The 16,488-nt window shown below is 32.6% G+C and overlaps 1 pseudogene; it reads right to left on the bottom strand.

Moving 5' to 3' along the window:
• Positions 1–8,344: 8,344 nt before the first annotated feature.
• LOC128984612 (death-associated inhibitor of apoptosis 1-like) lies at positions 8,345–9,930 on the bottom strand (annotated as a pseudogene).
• Positions 9,931–16,488: the final 6,558 nt, after the last annotated feature.

The raw sequence follows: 16,488 nt of genomic DNA, 5'->3' as shown, positions 1-16,488 counted from the left end.
ATTTTGTTGTAGTGATTACATAAATAGCATTCAGGCACATCTTGATGATAGATAAGAACACCCCAATCAATTTGATCTTGAAGATAAGTTAGAGGTGCATCTGATAGATTTTGGTTTTTAACCAAAAGACGAAAATCAAACTTGTTGAAAAACTCAATAATTATAGTGAACTTAGATTTTCGTGTTTAACCACTTCATTGAAGTTAATTTTATTTTTAAACGTTTTCAGAAATGTTTCAGAAAAACATTCATTTTTTAATAGAGTTTTTTTCAATCTTGTTGAGACATTTCAAATAGTTTTTGTTTAACAATATTGAGTTTTTGCTGTAATAAGTACTGGAATTTTCCATCATATACTTCTCTTTCCAAGGTGATAAATATCTTTCCACGATAATTAAATCACATACTATTTGTTATTTTTAGGTGGGATTGAAAAAAAAATTTATTTATATTTATATTTTTTATTATTTACTGCAGGCCCAAATGGTCTAAATTTTATTTTTGGTCAAAATTGATTTTTTTCCGTGAAAACCTTATTACTCTAATAAATAAGTATAAAAACAATCATTCAGTAGAAAAATTCTACATTTCTGTTGACACTGTGGTAATCTGACTAAAAAGTAGCATGTCACTTAACGTTGAAAAGAAGATCTACAAAAGTATTAATTATTATTATATTTATTATTTTTATTCTTAAAGAATTTACCCATCATCCCAAATCAATGTATTTTCTGGTAAAACCACATTTTTACACAAGGCGAGTAGACAGACAGTAACTATGGTTACACTGCTACTTGCTTTGTGTATATGTGGATTTTGGGATGTTAACATAGAAGAAATGAAGAATGTTGCTCATGTTGACCAGACCTCTGCTTATATCAATTAACTCGTCTCTTGGTATGTCCTTGTACTGGGGGAAATCCTCCAAAATACATTCAGCAGTTGACTCCACACAATTTCTGCACAGAGGTCTGCACACGTCAATGACAAAACGGCCTGTCTCCATTATTTCCACCAACCTATACCACCACATTTTTCCAACAAAGACTTTGGTTGGAATATTCAAACGATAGATATAACGAAAGACCCAAAGCTATATGTCAACTCATTCATCTCTAGGAGTACAGTAGAACCTCTTTAATCCGAACCCCCGTAATCCGAACGTCCACTAATCCGAACCCCTCATTGCTGTACTCTATACACAGTACAGCAGTTCTTTATTGTATACTGTATTTAATTTACAGTACGTTTTATTCACCATGTTTAACTACTGTATTAAATAAACACTGTATTTTACTTTATAAAACATTTGTTCACTTTCCCCAAAATAATGTTGATCAATTTTAGCCATGTTTTAGCTATTGTTATGTAAAAACAACAATATGTTCTGTAATCCGAACTATTCAATAGTCCGAACTACCCCTGGTCCCAATTAGTTCGGATTAAAGAGGTTCTACTGTAGTTGATAGTCACTTTAAACCACGAATCAGGAATCATCCTTGCCTACAAACTAATGCTGTAATACTTGACTGTATTACTACTCAACTCCCCTCCCAAACATTGCCTAAGAACATTATGCATGTTTACAAGGACCTTGATCTAGCCGACCCTCACTTTGATGTTCCAGGTGAAATTGAATTCTTAATAGTTGCTGATCTGTATCCAGAAGTGTTTGACGGCGGGCGGAAATCAACAAAGAAAGGTTATCCAACATCTTTTAGAACAATCTTTGGCTGGGTTTTGATTGGTAAAACGTCGGCAAATATGTCTGTGTCAACAAATGTAAATTCATATCTTTGTATAGCCCCTTTAGATGCAACTTTTTTGTGAATCTCATAGTAGAAACGATTCCAGCAGGTATATTGTTAAGTTACCGTGTTGTCAAGTTACCGTTCCTTTCCAAGTCTCCTTGCTTAGACGATTCATATGAACATTCCCTTCGAAGTTTTAAATGTTTAGAAAATCATTTGAATCAAACTCGAATCTTAAAGATAAGTATTTCCAATTTATGGATGAAAATCTACAATTAGGACACATGAAACGTGTAGATCCCAATCAAGTTGACCTCAAACAAATCAAGTAGTTCATCCCACATCATGGTATTTTCAAATTAGGCCTAGATTTAAAAACACCCCAAATACGAGTAGTTTTCAACGCATCCACCAAAACCTCTAACGGCAGGTCGATCAACGATGAACTCTTAACAGGTCCAAAACTAAAGAATAACATATGTGAAATCATATCTAATTTTCGATTACATCCTATTGCTTTTACAGCCGACATATGTAAAATGTACCGGCAAATCATCGTCCATCCTGATCATCAATCCTACCGACGCCCCATAATTTAACGGTAGCCTACCAAGATCTGGTTTTGAATGGATTAAGACCAATAACAAATCCTTTTATTTATTGTAAATTATGTTTCAGCTGTCGGAACCTCCTACAAAATATAAAAAAAAGATGCCATTTCTAAGAAAATTAAGGAAATGATCAAGGACAAAAATGTTAGCGAGGAAGGTAGAACTTCAACTAGCCCCTCCCCCCCCAAAAAAACACACCAAAAACCATTTTCTGGGTCCTGAGTCGGCTGTTGTGGAAACTGTGGAAGCAAGGGTTCGGGAACGAATTTGTAACCTAGTCAGCAGAGGAGAACGAAACCCATTGGTGGTGATTAAACTACTAGAACAATTTGTTGAAAGTGATCTTCAAAAGTTTGATAGAAACAGAAGAAGGTTTTATCCAGACAAGAGCACTGTTAGGGCCATCATATCCAGTATCAAGAGTAGTTTGGGAGACAGTTCAATAACATGTTCTTGGGTGTCTAGAAAACACCCAAAAAATGATAAATAACTGGGACCCAAAGAAACATAATGTCTTCTTTAGACCTTGTACAAAAGAATTAAATGAGGATGATAGAAATGATGATGACGACATGAACCCTGCAGTAAAAAAGAATCTCCTGTTTGTTTACCAAAGTAAAAAGATAAGCAATTTGTACCGCAAATAAAGGAGTAATTGTGTTCTTTTGGATGCCACATATAAAACTTGCAAGTATGCAATACCCTTATATTTTGTTGTTGTCGAGACAAATGTAAAATTTAAAGTCGTGGGTGTTATAATCTCACAATTTAAAACCAAAGAAGACATTTCAGAAGGATTGGAAATATTCAAGTCCTGGAATAATGTTGGACTCGACTACCCAAGACGAAGCGGGGTTGCCTCGTGTCTAAGAGAGCCACGTAAACCCAAGCCTTGTTATTCTATCAAGTATAATGCGATATTATCGATTACCTACAAAGTTCAACTTTTTGTTTGTTAATTAATGTTATTTATTGTTTTTTTGATATTTTTATTTGTTGTATGTGTTGATTAACATCAATTAGTGTTATTTCTTGTTGTTTATGTCTACAGTGACTTTATGTACACCATAAACAAAACTGTTAATGGCGTTCACTACGTCAAGTGTAAGGTCACTACGTGTGCGAGCCGGGCGCAATTCAGTGAAGAAGCCGGCGTCACGGTTACACATCCCCACAACCACGATCCTGACAGGGCAGCCATTGAACTCGTGAAATTGAGGGCGGCTTTAAAGGAAGAAGCCCTGACAACCCAAAAAACACCTAGGGAAATTTTTGACAGCGTCTGTCGTCGGTAAGTCAAAGTTTTACAGTTGCATTACCCTCAAATTATTACTATAATCCAATTGCATTATTTACAGACGTTAAACAAGGTTGTTGTAGGTTTTAAAGCCACACGTGCATGTGTTCAATTTATATTTGTTCACCAATCCGCGTGCAAATAATTGACAGGAGGGACAGGCGTGTTCGTAAAAAAAATCTGGAGAGAGAACTTTACTTTGACAACTTCATTATAAGGTTTTAAAAATAATGAAGAACTAATTGTACAATGAATTATTACTTAGTTTTGACATGTAATACAAATGATGGTTAAACAACGTAACATAAACAATGCAGTACACAGTGTTACATGAAGTTTGTAATAACCACTATTGCCTTCCTTGAGTTTGGAAATAGCGATATCAATTAATTGTTATATAACATACAGCTTGAAACAAAACAGCCTTTAAAATCTCCTTGTAAATATCACATTTATTCCCTATTTAAATAGCATTAGTTTAAATGAGTATGTAAGTTTTCTGAACCAGGAGGGTAAAAAGTGTTATTTGTAGGTAATATGTTAATAGTTTAATATAAATACCATCGCCGCAGCTAACCTGCAGACTAAGCGAATTTCCAGTTGCCTGATTTGATTTTCAGTATTATCTATTAAATAACATTAGGATTAACGAGTACCTAGGTCTGCTGCTACAGGGATGACAACAAAGTGTATTTTGTAGTAAAATATTTATAGCTTAGTATAAAATAAATTAATTTACCAAGTTTGATCAAAATATATCCATAAACAAGCAAACTACAACGATTTACAATATTCTCCATAAGAATAACATAGGAATATAAAAATTACAATTTTTTGAATTTTCTGCGTAACCAATAACCGTAAAAAAAACTTTACCGCACTAAATTATTTGTTTTTTCAAGCTCCTTAAGATGGTCTGAAGAGAAATTAGGAAATTTTGTGTTTTGAGGGTCAAAAATGAGAAAAACCTATTTTTACCCCATAAAAACCCCCATAAAACCCTGTTCCCATGGTCCGATCACGCTGGTTCGCGAACTCATTCAAGTTTATCCCGCTTTACACCTTTAAACAAAATTTCATTAATACAGTATCGGACAAAAATTACTCAATGATGGGCATCCTATAGAAATTCCTCAAAGTGGAAATGATCTCAGGCGGAGAGGCCGGAGAGGAAGAGGAGGAAGAAGGCGAGGACGAGGTGGGGCCACGCTCCAGCGACAACACCCATACAGGCACCGGCACCCGCACAGGTACCAGCACCGGCACCCGCACAAGACATTGAAGACCTAGAGCTAGAACTTGATATCGCAAGTAAAAGCATTTAATTTTTATGGAATAACTTAAACTACCGGTAATCCATTTCATATCAAGAAACCCCTAATAATCACAAAAATCGGAGGTTTTTATAACAAGTTATGCTTTTAAAATACATTATCACAAAGTATTTCAAAACAAAATCTATACCAGTAGGTGGTAAAAAAAAACGGTTACTATTGAAAATTATTGTTTTTATTGTCCCTGACTCGAGTTACATTTAGCGGTTCTACGTCAATTTGCTTGGCTGAGGGAGCGTGGAACAGGAATTAGGGCAGATAGTCACCACCTAACCCTTGCAGTTACATCCTTACCTCTCACAATCAATCCCTTCTCTATATTATGTGATCGGTAAAAAAGGAGGATGCGTTACAAGTTAGTTTTGTTGCAGGGTGGAGCTATCGATAGACAGCTTGCAATGTTGGGCGCAATAATCATCGATGTTGTGGACGTACAAGCAGAACAGGACGAAAGGCTATGTATTGGCTGTGCAGTGAATGTACGAACATACATGGTCGAGCCGTGTGGCCATGTGATGTTGTGTGGGCGCTGTGTGACCGTTCACCGGGTGACGGTGACTGTGGTAGATAGTGACAGACGTCCAATACGTTGTCCTATTTGTAGGACGTCTTATTATAGTTTATAGATCAAACATGCAAAGGTTTTAAGTCATGACTAAAAACTGAAATATGTTTAAAAACCACTTTGCTCTAAACAACTACTGCTATTTAAATGTAATATTTTAAATCACTTAGTTTAAGTATCTGAGAGCTTTTTGATACAGTATGTTTCATCATAGAATCACGTGTTGAGAGTTCGTCAGATTAACAATACAAAATAAGACTGGATGACGTAGCTTATAAAGGTGGGTTAATTTTTATGACTGACATTACTAGGCCTGTCTGCTGGATTGTTTAGTTACAGGCATAATCATATAAGAAGTGTCTCTGAAAACATCCAGGTTTAAAATGTAAGTGACTTGAATCTTCTGAATAATAATTGATACTCAATAACTTTCATAACTAAATATTAAATATTTTTTTAGGAAACTGTGGATGTTTTAGGCAAGTGGTTTTTTATTAGTGTGTTGACGTATTTCGACATTTTACATGATGTGTTGATATTTTACATTTACAGTCTGATTGGGTTTCCTTCCTTGTGGGTTTTATTACAGGTTTGAAGTTAAATCAAATGAAATGAAAATGCTCCTTTATTTAGGCGAACTTCGGCGCTCATGGTCCTTTCTTACAGTAAACCTCTATATAATAATAAACAACATGTCATGAACAGAGGTTGTGGAGTTCCATAAATTGCAAACGATTTATTATAACAGTTGTTCTGTGTAACTGTAACTGTAACTGTAACAGTAAATGTAACTGTTGTTCTGACTTAGTCTAAATTGTCTTGAGTATAAACTGAATGAGGAAGACTAGATGGTTTCTTTTTCATCACAGAACCAATATTATTAAACGTTGCAGTTCATTGGAGTATAATATTGAGATTAGTCACTACAACTCGATGTCCAACTCTAAAATGTTGATGGAAAAGACGTTACATTGTGACTACAGAATCATTATTTCTAAAAAAAAAAAACTGCTTGACAACAAACATATGATGTTGTATACTCCAACACGCCTTAGTAACTGAAATGAAATTGTATAGACCATCTGCTAACATTTGTTCAAGGTTAATACCCTATCCCATTGCTACATACTAATAGTTCGAAAAACATGTGTTTCTTCTGCACCACCCTGTATTAATTAATTTAAATTAAACATTGTATAATAATACATATTTATGATCGAATAAGATTACAGAATACATCAAATACTTGTGAAAAACATTCTACGAAATAACTTCCGTCCCTGCAAAGAGATAATCCTGCTCTGTTCTCTCCACTTCCTCATCACAATTCCCTCTTCCTTGCTATCCTCTAAACACATACTATATCCAGGTTTTCTAAGTTTAACAATTAAGAAATCTACATCTTTTATTTCAATCTCTTCTAATTCATTCAATTTAATATATGGGCTATCTAAATTGTTACAATCATTAAATGGCTCCACCCAAAATGACTTTCGTTCATAACCCCCATCTTTGCTGTAAATTGGTATATCTAATATTTTATATTTAGAAAAGGCATTGGTCTTTTCCAAAACTTCAGACATTGAAATCCCATTATTAACCTTTGTACTAGCATCTAAAAACTGTAAAGACATTTTATAAAAATAAACACCCAATCTCAATGGATTTCCATCAAAATCAATTTTATGTATTACTTCCCCCTTTGTGATTAAATTTAAAATGATGCAACCAGTTTTCTCTTTCTTAAAAATGAAATTGTAAAATATAGGTTAAATTGTTAACATTGTTTTACATAACTTATTAAAAATTTAAATTACATATTCAAGTAAATATTATTAAATTTGATTGATTGAACAATGTATAATTATAAATACATTTTTTATTAATAAGATTACAGAACACATAAAATACTTGAATTAAATAATCTACTCTGTAGAATTTCTTCCTTAGTAATTGTAGCTTTTGTCTTTTGCAATTTGTCACACTTATATTTAAGTCCAATTCTTTTAAATTGTTAGGGTGGACACTGCTTAAAATTATAAACTTGGGTCTATGAAGTTGTTTTAAACAGTTTGAAACACAATCATATGAGTTTTGTCCAAGGCAAAATATAGGAATTGGTGATTCAAAGCTATTTGAGTAACTTTGAAGAATAATTTTCAGAATATGTAATAACACTGGATTGAATGCATTGATCAAACATCTTTTTTGAGTTAGGTTATACTTAGTAAAAATCATTGGTGTTCTTAGAAATAAAACATTTTCATTTTTCTGGAGTGATGTAATTTTATCAAGCATCTCAAGTTTGCTCATAGATCTATCATTTCTTTCTCTACTTCCTGCAGAAAGGAGAAGATTGTTGTCAATTATTGTAGAGTTTCTAATAACACTAACAATTCCTCGCACCTCTCTTGGAGATGTTGTAAAAAGTTCATATTCAAACTATCTCATCTTCATAACAATAACTGGAATCACCACTAGATTTGGTAAAAATATTTCACTAAAGTATTTTTACAATTGCACCCGTCATTCATACTCATTTTAAAATTTGAATAATTGTACATTTTCATAAAAGTTATTTTTGTAGTATTCAATATTCACTTTCAATGTTCAAAGAATAATTTTATTTGTTCACTAAAACTGAAATCTTACTAAGCAATAATATTAACAAATTTCATATAACATGTCTTAAGTTTATTTGTCTACTATATTGTAACAATAATCAAATGATGTTAGAATATTAAAACTTATATACAAATTTTAAAATATTTATAAACAAAATAGGTTTACAATGCTATGAGAAAAACACGGATGGTTGCAGTGATGTCTTGACGACAAACTGCACATTTAGTTAGTGACAAAGCAAATTTTACACAGGCCACAGCATGACCACAGGATAAAAAAAACACAATAGCTACTTCTTCCATATAGCATATTTTGCATTAATTGCTTCCTGGATTATTGTTTTGTACATTTGAACTTAATTTGTATGATTAACCTCCTCTTGTTTTAATTTACATTCATTTAAAACTTCTTGTTTTGATTCTTTTGTTGAAGAATTTGCACATACATTACGAACAAAGCCTTTTCCCTTGGTTGTTAGCAAAAAATAACATTTTGAAAAGTGTCTAGCGTGTTCAACCAAGGCCACACTTTTTAGTGTGGCCTTGGTTCAACCCAAGGTTCATCTGATTCTTCATTCCAATTATTTAACCCCCCACCACAGTAATAGCATATAATGCCATCTTCTTTCCCTGTAAAAAAAAATCCGGCCTCGCTGAACATTTCAGGTGTAAATTTAGGTGTTTTTGGCCATTTTTGATAAGATTTAAGTCTTGAATCCATCATTTAAAACTGGGGAAAGGATGGAAATTTGATTTGATTTATTCCTAAGTTTTGTAGTGAAGGTATTAGTTGATCTTCAGAGATATCTTTTACGGGAACATTTCCACATGGCATGTCTTGAACAAATTTACATGATGCCATTTTTTGTGATCTAGTGTAAGATCATCTCCCTCAACCCAAGATCCAATTTCAACACCACAAAATTCACACCGAACAATGTCTTCTCTCTAAAAATAATAGAATCCAGCAGCAGTAGCCATTGAACTTGAATTTAATAAACGGTATCAGCATTCTGACACATACTATCTCCCATAAGTTTGTCAACAACCTTTATCATGTGTAAGGTGAGAGTAAATATACGGAAATGGGACTAGTATAATTTTGATCATAATTTAAAGGATTATAACATAAAAAATTTTTATCAAAATCGTTCGGGCCATTTTTGTTAAAATCCGATCTTCCCGTTATTTTATGGGGGTTTTATGGGAAAATAACATAATCTACAATAACTTTTGAACGGTAATTTTTACAGAAATGGGATTTGTACCATTTTGTTCCGAATATAAAGGACTATGACATACTAAATCTTTAACAAAATCGTTAGGCCGTTTTTGAGAAAATCCTATTTTTCCGTTATTTTATGGGGTTTTATGGGAAAAACCCCATTAAAAATCAAAATTTCTAAAAACTTGAAAAAAAACTATGAAAGTTGTAAGGACCATAACATACTATGTTAAATAAAAACCGGATTTTTTATAAAATCCTATTTATCGTTATTTTATGGGGTTTTTATGGGAAAATAACATAATTTACCATAACTTTTGAACCACTTCGAAAACCACTTTTTTGGGTCCAGGGGGACCCAAAACGATTATATCCACTCAAAACTCAAACTCGAAAATTTTGACGAAAACAATACTTTCTCCATATACTATGGTATAGGGGGAGAAAGTAAAAATGAAACTGGCCAATTGACAAAACTGTTAAGTCTTTCTGTTTCATATCGAAATCTTAGAGTATCAGACATATTCAAATTTACCAATACTAACCAAATTCCAAAGAGTAAAGATAGTCCATACAACACTGAACCAAAGTCCAAACAGCAAGGATGGCCCATGCAATACTGACTGGTCTCCTGGTAGGATGTTGGTTTTATAACCCACATGACTATCCCTTCCACATGACATGGTGGGGGGTTTACACTCCACTTGACTAAAGTAGGGGGGTTTATAACCTTACTTGTAGGTGGTGGGGATTATGTTTTGAAAAGGGAGGGGGCATAAATCTAAATTTTCATTTAAGACTGAATCAGTAAATATTTATTAATTTTAACTTTTAAATCAAACCTGTAGCCACAATTACTACATTAATAAAAAAATGCATAAGCTATGTATCATAAATTCTAATTATAGCCCTTTAAAACTAAATAAATACATTATATTATATCAAATAATTAGTTCATTATCAAATAAATTGTGTTTATTGAACAATATATTACAAAGATTTTTGTACTATATATTAAGATTTTTATATTTAAACTCTCGCCCAAGAAGTTGGTTATTTTCTTCAATATATACTGTTTTGAATTTTTGTAAATATTCCATTTCCTCTTCAGTTAGTTGGGGTTCTTGTTTTATTTGATCATAGTTAACAATTATTTGTTCTTGATAAATGTTGTTTTGTATTTCCATTTTATCTAGAAATTTGGTCTCGTCTTCTGTCAGTTTGGGTGTTTCTATTTTTAACATGTTATTTTTTAGAGGGATTGTTAATTATCTACCCTTGATAACTATTATTATATATATCCATTGTATCTAAGACTTCTATCTCTTCTTCTGTCAGTTTGGGTGTTTCTATTTTAAATTATTGATTTCAGAGGCATTATTAATTATTTCTTCTTTATTATGCAACGGTACATCAGGAGTTATAATTCTATGTTCTGGTTGATAATAACCTTCGTCTCCAATAGTTAATTTTACATTTGTAACTTGTTTTAAATATTCTTCAGAGTTTTCTCCATGTTGTGATTCTGTCTGTAAGAATGTATCTTCTAATGGTTCATCAGGAGTTACATCTACATTTTCTGGTTGATAATATCTTTCATCTCCCATATTTAATTTTTCATTTATATCATGTTTCAAATATTCCTCAGAGTTTTCTCCATGTTGTAATAGAAATTCCATTTTAGTACTATTAGATTTTATTTTTTCTGAAATTCTTGTATATACTAAATTCTTTTCTCTTTTAGTTATGAACTAGGGCTTTGCTCAAAATCTTCTTCAAAGTTATTATATTGTTGTGGTGTAACATTGGCTTCATTAATATTAGTTTCACATACTTTATTCTTGTTCTTCTTAGTGTATTTTCTTGTTTTTGTTACTCTTTTCCAAACTAGTTGTATTTCTTCTTTTGGAAAGATATGCTTTATGAATAAAATTAAGTTTTCAATCTGTAAACAATAAATCGGGTTCAAATTGTAAAAGTTTGACTTAACAAATAAAAATTTTAAAATACTTTCAACAATTCTTTTTTCCTTTTTGTATTTCAATGTTGGTTCCATGTTTCCACTAAGGCTTTCAAATACTTACTAGTTGAATTCCAATCTGAGGCTATCTTTTCCCCGAGTATTCAATTGGGGGTTGTACTTGTAGTGGTGGGGGGGGGGGGGGGGGGGGTTGAAAATATTGGAGGGGGGTGGCATTTGTTAATTATAGTAATTAAACTATAATTATCTTAAAATTTATTTATAATATAATTGTATTTTCATTTTACCCTGTGAACATTTGAAATATTAGTTCTTCATAGCTGGCAATCAGTATTTAAGATTTATCTTCTGGAGGGTACACTTCAGGAATTATACAGGGTGTTGAAAATGTCTGGAACCAGCATTATATCTGGTGAGTGGTTAAAGAAATACAACTGATATTTTGTGTACCGATATACTATGGTTTTACCTATCTTTTAGTGCCTTATGACATTTTTTACCACTTATAGGGAACGTCCTGTGGAGGATGCAGTAAAAAGTTTTAATGGAAGCCTATGGTAAATGATACATCGTTTTAAAGGCCATTTTTTTCTGAGTACAGAGCCACAAGTTTCATCTCAAAAGGACCACCCTAGCGAAAATGGTGACTGTTTGAAGTTTTTGAAAATAATTGAATTTTAAATTTCAAACAGTCGCCATTTTTGCTAGGGTGGTCCTTTTGAGATGAAACTTGTGGCTCCTTACTCAGAAAAAAATGGCCTTTAAAATGATGTATCATTTACCATAGGCTTCCATTAAAACTTTTTACTGCATCCTCCACAGGACGTTCCCTATAAGTGGGTTTTTAAATTTCAAACAGTCGCCATTTTTGCTAGGGTGGTCCTTTTGAGATGAAACTTGTGGCTCCTTACTCAGAAAAAAATGGCCTTTAAAATGATGTATCATTTACCATAGGCTTCCATTAAAACTTTTTACTGCATCCTCTACGGGACGTTCCCTATAAGTGGTAAAAAATTTCATAAGGCACCAAAAGATAGGTAAAACCATAGTATATCAGTATACAAAATATCAGTTGTTTTTCTTTAACCACTCACCAGATATAATGTTGGTTCCAGACATTTTCAACACCCTGTATATTCTGGTTCATCATCATCATGGAATTTTGCAATTATACCTAGATTTTTAGTTTGTTCCAAGGATCCTTCAAGGTTCTCATTGTGTTGTAATGGGTCAATATTCATTTCATTATTAATTATCAAACTTATTTTGTCTTTTCTTATGTGTTTTCTTTTTGTTGACACTTTTTTCCAAACGGAATGTTGTTCTTATAATGGAAAGCTGCTAATTAAAAATGATATCAAGTTTCAATTGGTAACTTGTACTTTGCATTTAATTCATAAAATTTTGATTGTACAATTGATAGTTTAAAAATATTTTTCAATGATCTTTTTTTCTTCTTTAGTAAGTAATGTAGCTTCAATATTAGAATCAAGAATCCAAAACACTTTATAATGTAATTTATATCTTGAGGAATTAATATAACTGTAAATTGGTGGGGTGGGGATATAACTGTAAATTAGTAGAGTTAGGATTAGACATTTACAAATAAAATACTATTTATAAAAGTGATTTCTGTGGGATGCGAATATTTACAAAATTTGAAGGGTAATATTGATTCAATAGGAGGGAAAATACATTGTCTTTGGCAGAGTGGAGATATTTACAGAATCGTTGGAAATTCAATCTGATTTCTACAGAGTGGACAAGTACTATGGCCTTCCGACCATTCTTTGATACATGTTTTACAGAATGTGTGGTCACATAGTAAGACCGCATTTTTATCCATTGTTGCCAAACAAACTGGACACTTTATACATGTGTTTGATTCTGTATATTATTTTGGGATATGTTGCTTGACAAAATCACTTATTGGAATTTTCCTTGTAAGATGTTTTAAAATCAATCCATTTACAATATCTAATTAAATCAAAGTCAATTATGTTTTGATATAATGAAATTGTAGGCCAGTGTAATATGTTTTTAAATATAACTAGAAGAAAAGAGTCCAATTGTTGATACCTGCTTATAAGATTTCCAAATTGATGTATAAAATACTCATCTCCCTGGTTCAATCTTGAATGTATTAACATCATTTGCTCTTTTGTTAAATCTTGATATTGTACTAAATTTTGCCATATTTGATGTTGAGTTGTCTGATCATTCAATAGAATCCAAGTTATATTTTTTTAGATATCTTCTTGTTTCTCAACAATACATTAATGTTTATTTTGTTCTAGTGTTTGTATAAATAGCGTTCAGGCACATCTTGATGATGGATTAGAACACCCCAATCAATTTGATCTTGAAGATGAGTTAGAAGTGCATCGGATAGATTTTGGTTTTTAACCAAAAGACGAAAATCGAACTTGTTGAAAAACTCACTAACTATAGTAAAACTTAGATATACATATATAACATTTTGAAAGGATGGTGTTTTTGGCCTCTGGGGACCTCAAAACAAAAAAGTAAATCGCTCCCGGGTCCAGGTCTTACCATGAGACCTACGGTAATAGCTACTTCCCTATAGGGAAATTCGCTAAAAGAATGCACTTTCCAAAATTGATCAAAATATGTTCAAAAATAGAAAACCCGCAACAGTTGACTTTTTCTCCATAAGAATAACATGGGATTTAAAAAATACTTTACCTTGTAAATAGTTTACCTTCTAAGTGAAAAGTATGTATACAAATTTATCCACTAATGTTCCATAAATTGTGGCCTCAGAAACCAAAACTTTAAAAATTGAAGGTATTCAAAAAAGTTTCTTGTTTCAGGATAACTGTAGTTTTTAATTGTTGTTGAAAAAATTATTTCCCACAAATTATGAACAGCTAAATTTTAATTTTTTCTAGGTTCCCACTAGCTGCACCTCTGATCGGGTTCCCATCCATAAGATCGACCCTGTACCGTCTGCGGAGACAAGGCCAGCCGCCGATTCCTCATTCGTTGGCTGAGTTTGCGGCAATCCTTGATTATCCGCAGTATGTAAACTTAAAGAGAGTCCACGATGGAGCAGACGGTGAAGATTTTTTTCGTGGCCTCATTGGAGGCGAGGAAGACGGCTTCACTGCTGCTGTTTACATTTCCCCGAGGCTCCAGCATGCCCTCACTATCCAGCAGACAACAAGGCTTCATATGGATGCCACTTTTAAGGTGTTGCCACAGGAGCTTAATGCCTATCAGCTGTTGACTGTTCATGCTGAGTACATGCATGAAGTAAGTATTTAAATAAGAAACTTTAAGTAAATCGACATAAACACCTGTACATAATTCAGAATTTCTAAAAAATTGTTTTTGTTCACATAACAATGCCATGTTAAAAGCAGATATTATTATTTTCTCATTCTACCATGGACAACATCGCTGCTGAATGTACAATAATTAAAAACCTCATCCCTTCAAGTCAGAAAGTTCAAAAGGCGTAGCTGGATTTAAAGTCAGGAAAATAAATATTCCTGAGGTATTTACAGTTATAATGACAATACTTGTCCTTAATTTTGGTTATATATTTTAAGCACATTACTCGTGACAGGTAGACAGGCAAAATGACACCAGCTCAAATTAATAATAGTAAATCTTTATTATTGGCCAAAAATAGTCTATAAATTATTGAAGTAAAAGCATGAACTAACCAACACCACAAGTAGACTTCCCTTCCCATTGTAAATTTTAAAGCTGTTTTTTGTGTCTTTTCATGTACGTCTTATGAATCTTATTATTATCATAATACGTTATGACACATTCTACTGGAGTAGAAGTAATTAAGCTCTACGTCCAACAACATGGTTTAGAGAACATATTCAGGCCATTGTTGGGGTAATATATATATATTATATATATATATATATATATATATATATATATATAATAATATATATCTTTTTTTTAACATTTGTTTATATTTATTTCCTTAACAAGATGCAAATTTAAAAAAGATTATGTTTAAAATGTTAGTTGATGCTGGTGTACTTAATTAATGAGAAACTTTTATAGCATTTGTGAAATAGTTAATTAGAGAGTCTTAATTATAAATACAAGTCTTACTGGCAATAATTAAACTGTTTTGTCTGAGAAATAAAAATATGTAAAACCAATTCGAATTACAATGACATTATTGAATTCCTTTACACTGGCAATAATTATTCATGTGACAGTCTGATAAAAAAATATTAAAATATCTCAAACTAATTTAATTTACGTTAGAATTATTAATAACCCTACAAACTGAAACAGGTACATAGACAACTACTGGCTGAGGCTTGTTGGTGCCAGGCAGTTCAGTGTGTTTCGGCAAACCCACAGAACAAACAACGCTCTGGAAAGTTTTTACAGGCATCTGCGTGACCGCATTGGGGAACGTCCTGCTGTTTGGGAGCTTCACAGTATGTTGCTTATTAACTTATATTACTATAACATAATGACATTAATTGTTCAGAGTCCTTTGTTTAGAGCCCATACGTGTTTGTTAATGCAAATTTTGTATTTAAAAAGAAAGATATTTTTAGATGGTTAATAATTCTCGAATGAATGTTAGTAACTAACAACATTAATATTAGTCACATGGCGGGCAGAAAATGAAGAAAATATATATACATATAATATATGAAGAAAATTTCACCATTTCACCATTTCACTAAAATTTAAATCATATACTATAATTTTCAGATAAACTGAGCCTAGTTGAGGTGGACCAATGGATGGAATATTCAAGAGTCCGCAACCAAGTTGGACACGTCAGGCCGAGAAATCGGGCTTACGTCCGGCAGGACAACATAATCCATCAAGCCTCTGTCCGGCTTGAGCAAGGGTTTGTAATTTTTATATTGAATTTAGTTATTAAACAATTGTAATTGACTTATGAATGTCATTGTTTACTCAGAACACATGTTAGTTGACAAAGCTTATTAATATGAAAGCCATATTATTAATTTGTTTTTTTGCTTCTACTGTTTACAATTATAATTTGGGCTTTATCTTCACAGGCAAGAGCAGAACGACCAGCACCAGCTCCGGCACCAGCTGCAGCCCCAGTAGCACCCC

The sequence above is a fragment of the Macrosteles quadrilineatus genome, unplaced genomic scaffold, assembly GCF_028750875.1.
Source record: "Macrosteles quadrilineatus isolate MER2022 unplaced genomic scaffold, UCM_ALF_1.0 Scaffold_2__2_contigs__length_208266976, whole genome shotgun sequence".
NCBI classification, from domain to species: domain Eukaryota; kingdom Metazoa; phylum Arthropoda; class Insecta; order Hemiptera; family Cicadellidae; genus Macrosteles; species Macrosteles quadrilineatus.
Note: the sequence above shows the minus strand (reverse complement) of the source record. Positions and strands in the feature narration are given on the sequence as shown.